This window comes from Loxodonta africana, unplaced genomic scaffold, assembly GCF_030014295.1.
Source record: "Loxodonta africana isolate mLoxAfr1 unplaced genomic scaffold, mLoxAfr1.hap2 scaffold_490, whole genome shotgun sequence".
Lineage (NCBI taxonomy): Eukaryota > Metazoa > Chordata > Mammalia > Proboscidea > Elephantidae > Loxodonta > Loxodonta africana.
Genome location: NW_026975208.1, coordinates 44,393 through 53,673, shown reverse-complemented (window position 1 = coordinate 53,673; position 9,281 = coordinate 44,393). Strand labels below are relative to the sequence as shown.

Sequence of the window (9,281 nt, the reverse complement as noted above, 5' to 3'; positions counted from 1 at the left end):
TTACTCTTCAATTTGTCACTCTCTGCATAGTAGATTGTTAGATTCTAAATGGCCAATACCAGCCCATTTCAGCTCACAAATGCCTAGGATATTAACCTTCAAGCATTCTGTTTTATTTATTTATTTTTTTACAACTTCCAATTTTCCTTGATTCATAATTCCCGCATTTCAAGTTCCGGTTACTAATGGATGTTTGCATCTTTTACTTCTCATTCTGGATTGTGCCACATCAACAATGAAGGTACCAAAAGCTTTACTCTCTCCTTACCATTAATTTTGGCTCTACTTTGGGGAGACATCTCTTCCCCTGTCATATTTTGAGTGCCTTCCAAACTCAGAGGCTCATCTTTGAGCACTATATTGGGCAATATTTTCTCACTATCCATAAAGTTTTCACTAGCTAATTTTTGGAAATAGATTGCCTCCACCCATTGGTCAGTTTGTTGTACTGTTGTTGCTTGTGTATTTCAAATACTAGCAGGGTCACCGTGGTGGACATGTTTCAGTGGAGCTTCCAGAATAAAATCTGTTAGGAAAAAGGGCCTGGCATTTTTTTTTCTTCTTGTTAAGTGCCATTGAGACACTTTTGAGTCATAGCAACACCACACGACAGAGTAGAACTGACCCATAAGTATTCTAGGCTGCATTCTTTCCTGAGCAGATCATCAGGCCTTTCTCCCACAGGGCTGCTGAGTGGGTTTGAATCACAACCTTTCAATTAGTAGCCTAGTGCTTGACTCTTATGCCACCAAAGCTCCTTCAAATTAGAATAGTCAGGGTTAGGGGCCTCTTCCATGGCAATGATTTATAGTTTAAGAACCCTGGGCTTGAGTTGGGTTTGAATTAATTCCTTTGCTGTGCCACAGGAATGCCCTGGTTTTTGTTTGTTTGTTTGTTTGTTTCTCTATAACCTTGAGGATTAAGCTTTGTTGTTATAACAGAGCCATAACAAGTAGAGTTGCAGGTTATAAGAGTGAAGATCTGGATTGAATCCGTCATTGATTAGCTTCTAAGTCTTGACTTTTTAAAACATTTTTCCTTTGTTTCGTTGTTGTTGTTATTGTTGTTGTTAAGCCTCCTCCCCCTTTTCCAGAGTAATCATTTTAAGCCCTCCTTTTTTTTCTGGAGCAACCTGTTAGAGCAGGAGGCTCTGCTTTTCATTTCCAAGCCACATTTTCTTTCATGGTTAGCGTTTTATTTTTCAAACAACAGTTCCAAAACACCACAGTGAGTAAAGCTGAAAGGTAATAGACAGTTTTATAAAGATAAGTTGTATGCTAGTTAACCTCTAAAACTGAGGCACTTGGCATAATATAATATCTGACATAAGTTATAAATCAAAACTCCATTTTGTTGCAAGCTCCTGCTTCTGTATTCCTGAGAATGTAACCTTGACTTTGTCCCATTCGTGTGCATACGGCCTTGGGCCTCTGGCTGGGTAGAACCAGGGGACACTGACCCCCATCAATCATCTTGTTTAACTGGCCTGGCTTCTGTCCCAAGCCACTCTTAGCAAATAAGAGTGGGGGTTAAGAATGTGGTTTAGCTACTCTTTGTAAATAAGAGTGGTGGTCAAGAATGTGATTGTAGGAGAAGGAGTTTGCTCATGATGTACCAGGAAGATGGTGGTTGAAAATAAAATTGACCGTGTGACCATCACACTCCATTCAGATGTAAAAAGAGCAAATGATTTTAAAATCTTTGTGGTTTTTCCAGTAACTTCTTAGCATATAGACAGTCAGAAGATTTTTACTGTCAGTTCCTCAAAAAGTAATAACCAATCTAAAGTGCTCACATATACCCGTTAAGCCAATCATCTTTCAATTTCCCTAAATCCTCAATCGCTAATCTATTGTATTCTAAGTTATAAACATTTCTGTTCACCCACAAGTCTCAGGAGCACTTGCATTAACTTTGCAGGATCATGTGTTTCCCCACTTTGAACTGTCTCAATCCTCCAATAAATCTCTTTGCTTTTATTTTAACAGAGTACACTTCTTATTTTTGACATTTTCTGGTGTCAGATACATGGGATTCAAAGGGATGTTATCTTCTGTGGCCTCAGGGACCGCGTGGTCTTCAGGGTCCTGGTACAATGGAGCCTCTTGTGATCTCTGTTCTCCCCAGATTTTGGGGAGTTGCCCCAGGTAAAAAGTCTCTTGAATAGAGCTACTCTTCCGTGTTTCAATGATCTTCTAGAGTAACTGAGGCCTTTCTTGCATACTTTCATTTTCAGTTCACACTGAATATTTTGATGAGTTCATTGCCAAATAGAGTTTTTTGAGACTGTTAACATTATACTCCTAGGCCTAATAAGCTGCAAAAACAAAGGGTACAGGACAACCACTTAACAGCCAGTAGGGCAATCACTATGCACTAGACAATTAAAGACTCCTGTGACAGGACAAGCTGGATGTGAGACAGGCCAGAGCACTGGGCCTCCTGATGGACTCAAGCAAACACTCACAAAAGAAAGGTCCACATTTGTCTAAGCAGAACCCACTCCCAACCCTGCAACGAAATCCCTGATAGGACTCTAGTAGACTCTGGGAGAATCAAAGATTCAACCCATTAAGTTTGAATTCGTTTTCTTAACAGCCATTCAGGCTTGAGTGCACATTTAGATTTTGACAGCATGTGCAGTTTACCGTTTTTTGTGAGATAGGGAATGCTGGCTCTAAAGACTCGGCAGGGCCACCTTCAGGCGCCTCAGCTGCTTATATGCACAAACATTTTGGCCAAAGCACTCGCCTGTTTTTAAGTGCTGGCACGCCTTTAAAAAGACAGTCTAGAGGATCATTGGCCATTATGCGGCTCTTTTGAACTAAATAAACAAATTTTCCTGCACAATAAATTAGAAAATAAACTCTCCTGGATCATGAGGCTGCAATGAGATGCCTGTTTTGATTGGTAACTACAGGCCTCCAAAAGACATCAAGTCAGTAAAATTGCTTCTCTGCAAGGTACCGTTTCCAAATTAAGGAAACTAAGGAATTGCAATGTCAAAATTCATCCCTTACTCCCTCTGTGCCATTGTCAGCTGCTACTCCTTTGCATCCATCTTTGCTTTCTTATTCCACTGATAACACCTGATCTGATCTCCCTTTCTTTACAACAAAATTCAGCCAATAAACCTCTGTCTGAATTATCTTTTAAAATCTGTTCTAATACAGACACCAAACAACTTTCCTGTATTACTTTTCTCCTTTGTACACACTCCAAATTGCAAAAAATTGTGATAGAGTTTCTTCTCTGATGATTCAGAAGGAATGAAACCAAAGTTTCACCCTCTTCTTAACATTCTTGATAAATGAGCTTGGATTTCCTCCTATCAGAATGTTAGTTTGGGATTTGTATTTAAAAACACTATAAGTTGAATATACTGGAAGTAATTTTAAATTTCAGTGATTTCTTTAGTAAAAATTGTTTTCCATCTGCTCCGTCTTTTTCCTTCTACTTCGAATAAATGAGTTTCTGTTTGTGTTGTCTTTACTTTTCTCTTTTGAGGGACTATTGTTTGATAGTGAGGTTTTCAGAGGGTCTGAGATCTCTCCATCTGAGGCTCTGGCAAGTAAACAAATTTTATCTAGAACCTGTTTTTCCACTGACTTATGTTGATGTTACCAAAATTCGCTATATGCATTTCGGGAAAATAGGTTCCCCATATGTGTGTCTTGTTCGGTATTGTATAAGCCTGGTTTTTGAGCTGGAGTCATAGACAAGTGAATTTTTGTGAGTTTTGTTTTTTTTCTGAGAGCTTGCATCTTGTCTAGAACATTTGTATCTAGGTTTCTGTCTTGTACTAGGTTAAAGGCCATGGCTGATGTTTTTCATGGGGTTGTCTAAAATTTCAATTCTTTTCTTTTCAAAGAAAGCCTGCTTCTTACATCCACCTTAGTATTTGGACTTTTAGTAGCTACTTTGAGAAATTTTTGTATAAACTGGTCTATTTGAAATATACACACACACAAAAAGAAGGAATTTTTCTTATTTTAAAAAGAGACAAATTACTGTACATTGCTTCTCTAAAGGACCTTATAAAGCATGCAAAAAAGGGGTTGTGAAAACAGAATATTTTCCTACCTCTGGATGGTATTATTAAAAACTAGATTATAATATTCCTTTAGAAAATGTTATTTGTTCAGTTTAGTGATAAATAAGCACTTATATAAATCTAGTATTCTGAATATTTCCATGAATTAATGAAAATAAATTTGTTTTTACAGCGATTTTTATGTCCTGTAGTATATATATATGTCTTAAAAGCAAAACATTCCTAAGCAACTTAAGCTAGGTATTACATGAAATGTGTTTTATTTAAGAAAAAAGATAATTCTGTCTTAAAATAAAATTAGTAGTTCTAGAATGAGAAAAGGGAGGCATAAGACAAGACTAGAGGGAAAAATGGATATCCAAGAATTAATGCACTCATTTACAAAATTACTAAACAGTTTGAGTATTTACTGGGTAAAATAAAAGTCTATGATACAGAAAAGGTAAAACTGTTTACAAAGAGAATAGTGAAGAATAGTAAATGGGAAAGAATGTGTTTATATTTTGTCTTTCAAAATAACTAGGTCAACTTAAACATATATAAATTAACTGAGATGGCCGATTCTTGTCTCTGATCATAGATAAAAGTTTGGGAGGGTGAGACAGGATCAAGTGTCCTCATTCCCTGTCTTTGAGGTCCTGAAGCACCAGGAAAGCTTTTAAAGGATTCCTCCCAACTAGGAGAAGACTTTTCAAGACAAAATAAAATAGGAAAGATGTTGTCCTAATGCAATTATCAGAATTGGGTGGCTCACCATCAAAATGACTGTAAACAGGTTCTCTCTATTGTAGATGAATTCTTCAAAGCCAAAAATAAAAATCATAATGAGACCTACCTAAAATGAAATGGTAAAGGTTTGAGTGAAAATATAGCCCATTTAAACAAGTTTATTTCAACAGTAATTATGTTTTGAGGTATAGAGGCTTAAAATAATTTTCAAGATCTTTAGGTAACTTACTGATATTAAATTGAGCTAGTGTTCAAGTTGATATAATTTTGCTTTTTATACCATAGAGAAAGATACATAAATTTGCATCTGCTGATGTGTCTTCATTATTGCCACTTAGGGGGTTGTACTATATGAGATATGCAACAAAAGACAAAGTTTAAAAAATTCATTAAAAAGGGAATTTATTTGATATGGTCAAAGATTTTATCTGTCTATCTACAAGTTTGATGAATTAATTTACGCGAATATTTTTTTATTGTGCTTTAGTGAAAGTTACAGTTCAAGTCAGTTTCTCATACAAAACTTATACACACATCATTATGTGACCCTAGTAGCTGTCCCTAAAATGTGACAACACACTCCTTCTCTCCACTCTGTATTTCTCATGTCCATTCAGCCAGCCTCTGTCCCCCTCTGCCTTCTCATCTTGTCTCCAGACAGGAGCTGCCCACATAGTCTCATGTGTCTACTTGAGCTAAGAAGCACACTCCTCACCATTATCATTATATATATATATATATATATATAATAGCCCAGCCTAATCTTTGTCTGAATAGTTGGCTTTTATTTTTGGGCTAACAGAGATTCTGGGGGCCATGACCTCTGGGGTCCCACCAGTCTCAGTCAAACCATTATGTCTGGTCTTTTTACTAAAATTTGGGGTCTACATCCCACTTTTTTCCTGCTCCATCAGAGATTCTCTGTTGTGTTCCCTGTCAGGGCAGTCATTGGTGGTAGCCAGGTACTATCTAGTTCTTCTGGTCTCTGGCTGATGAAGTCTCTGGTTTATGTGGTTCTTTCTTTCTCTTGAATTCATATTTTCCTTGCGTTTTTGGAGTTCTTCATTCTCCTTTGCTCCCGATGGGTTGAGGCTAATTGATGCATCTTAGATGGCCACTTGCTAGCTTTTAAAGACCCCAGATACCACTCACCAATATGGGATGTAGAACATTTTCTTAACAAACTTTGGTATGCCAGTTGACCTAGGTGTCCCCTGAAACCACAGTCCCCAGACCCGTGCCCCTGCTACTCTGTCCCTTGAAGTGTTTTATCATATTTAGGAAACTTCTTAGCTTTTGGTTTAGTCCAGTTGGGCTGACTACCCCTGTATTGTGTGTTGCCTTTCTCCTATCTAATTAGTGAGCACACCTCTCCCTTCCTCCTTCCCCACCCTCGTAACCATCAAAGAATGTTTTCTTCTGTGGATAAACCTTTTCTTGAGTTCTTATAATAGTCGTCTCATACAATATTTGTTCTTTTGAGACAGACTAATTTTGCCCAGCATAATGCCTTCCAGATTCCTCCATATTATGAGATGTTTAAAATATCCATTGTTGTTCTTTATTGTTGCATAGTATTCCATTGTGTGAAAATACCATAAATTGTTTATCCATTCATTTGTTGATGGGGTCTTTGGTTGTTTCCATCTTTTTGCTATTGTAAACAGTGCTGCAATGAACATGGATGTGCATATATCCATTCATGTGAAGGTTCTTATCTCTCTAGGATGTATTCCAAGGAGTGTGATTGCTGGATCTTACGGTAGTTCTATTTCTAGCTTTTTAAGGAAGCATCAAATGTTGTAGAAAATACAAAATGGGACATTGCTGAATTTTGGGAAATGGACTTTATTGAAAATATGACATGTGAACGCACTTACAGTCCCTACATCACGAAACAAAGGCACATAACATAAGGCTATTACATATTAAAATTTTGAAAAATGACTTAAAGATCAATGACAGTCCAGAGATTGGAAGAACAGGATATCATTGAATAATACAAGAAATTTAATTAGTGATGTGATCGCTTAGTCATAAAGGAAGGAAAAAATGTAGTTAATAGAAATCCAAAGATAACATTGAAAGCCGGAGTGTAACAGAGAATCAGAAATGAAGAGAGTCCCACATATTGCCTGTGATAACAGAACATACTCGAATGTGATGCCTATACTGGGGACTATTTTTTGAGAAGTAGGTGGAGTGAAAAGAATTGGGGAAAAGATTGATAAAAATATACATTATTTCATAGTTAACATGGTATATCACATAAACAGTAGCCAGAGAGAGAATATTCCTATTCCTACAGGTAACAGGAAGAGGCTGAAGTGAGAATGGAGAGTGATCCACAGTCAGAAACCATAGCTCTTTATTCACACAAAATGGGAGTGCTTAGCTCTAAGTGACTTTACTCTGAGTAGCTTAAAAAAAAAATTGATAAAAGTAAGAAAAATATAAGGTAGCTGATGAGAAGATTGGTGGGTACATGTGTGTGTGTCAGAAGATGATATTTGTAGTTTTAAACATGTTAAGATGGTAGTAATATAATAACCAAATTAGATATCTATTTTTAGAAATACTGAAAAGTAAGCCCTTCCCTGGAATGGAAAGGGGAACTGAAAATGGATGTGGTCACAGGAAAGTGAGAAAGCACAGAAATATAAAGTGGAAACCAAAGTTGAACAAGAAGAGAAAAATGATCAAGCTAAGGAGTCATATCAGGATAAATGTTTAGGTAAATAAGGTAATAAAGTGAAAGGAAGCTGAATTAGAAAGTTAGATACAGGTACAGTTACAGAAATAAAAAATTAATGCATGTATATATACATACACACACGTAGGTGATATATGATGTATGTGATATGGATATTTTGGGTAAAAGTATAGCTATGTGTATGGATATGGATATGGGTATAGAATGTGACCATAGATTCAAATTTACTTAAGATACACACAGTTTATACCTCTTACATCACTGCAATTATTAACAGTTCCTAATTTTTAAAAAAAAAAGTCTATTTTTATGATAAATTTTATATTCCCTGTGGATAGTGATATAGTTGTATAGATAGGCATAAATGTAGATATATGTATGTGTGTGTGCTTATAAATTTCTGTATATATGTAGCCATGTCCTGTCTATCCCCAGCACAACAATAGAAAATTATTCTTTCTATGAATTCTTCCAATCCTTCCTATAAATTCAGTCTAAGTGGGTAACATTGTCTTAAAATCATGTTTGTCCTAAATAGATCTTACGGCATAAAATCTTTCTGAGAGCTCCTTTCAACTCAGTGTTTCTCAGCCTGTAGATAATGGGGCTTAACACTGGAGTAATGACCCCACATAGCATTGAGATGAACCTGTCTCCAGCTGGGAAGTTGTAACTGGAAGAGGGGTGGATGTACGTAAATATCATTGTATCATAGAAAAGTCAAACAACAAGGAGGCAGGAAGCACAAGTGGAGAAGGCCTTGTGCTTGCCTTCCATTGACTGTATTCTAAAGGTGGTGGATAAGATGTAGATATAAGACATACCAGTGATCAGGAAGGTGCTCATGACCAAGACATCTCCTACCACTAAGAGAAATATTTCTGCCACGTAAGTGGAAGAGCAGGACAGTGCCATCATAAGAAAGATGTCACAATAATATTGGTTGACCCAATCGGACTTACAGAAAGACAGGCAGAACATGAACACTGTGTGCAGAAGGGAATTCAGAAAATCTGCTGCCCAAGCCACAGCCATGGAGTGGAACAGCACCCATTTTTCATGATGAGGGTGTAACAAATGGAGAAACATATGACCACATAATGGTCATAAGCCATGACAGTGAGAAGGAAGACTTCAGTACATGCCAGGGCTCCAAGGAAAAGAGATGCAAAACACACCCAACAAAAGAAAAGCTTTGCTTCTCATTCAAGAGGTTCTTGAGCATTTTGGCAATAGTAGCTGATGGGTACAAAATGCCTAAGAGGGACAAATTTGCCAAACAAAATTATACATGGGTGTGTACAGCTTTTTCTCAGTCCCAATGGCAAGGAGAATGGCCACATTTATCACCAAGATGAAATGTTTTGTGGCAGCAAAGACGACAAAGAGATGGTAGTGCACCTCCAAGAGGTCAGAGAGCACAATATATGGAATTTACTTGAGTGTTGATTATTCAAAAATTGTGTTAATGGAAATCACATAAGCCCACACTTCTACCCCATTTCCCTAACTCGCTCATCACATTATTTTCTAGTCCCAGTTACCTCCTGAACAATATAGTTTCTTCAGAGTGATTTGAATGCCCTTGTTTCTCAGACTATAGACTAAAGGATTAAGAGGGGGTGTGAGCACTGTGTAGAGAAGTGATAAAATCTTGTTCAGATTGAGTGTTTTTCCTGATGCTGGTGTCTTGTACACCACAGCCATGGTGCCGTAAAACAAAAACAAGACGACCAAGTGGGAAAAGCAGGTGGAAAAGGCTCTGTATCTCCCTGTAGAAGAAGA

General features: G+C 37.2%; 1 pseudogene; it reads right to left on the bottom strand.

The window, feature by feature from the left end:
* Positions 1 to 5,536: 5,536 nt before the first annotated feature.
* On the bottom strand, positions 5,537 to 8,930 carry LOC135229749 (olfactory receptor 5V1-like; annotated as a pseudogene).
* Positions 8,931 to 9,281: the final 351 nt, after the last annotated feature.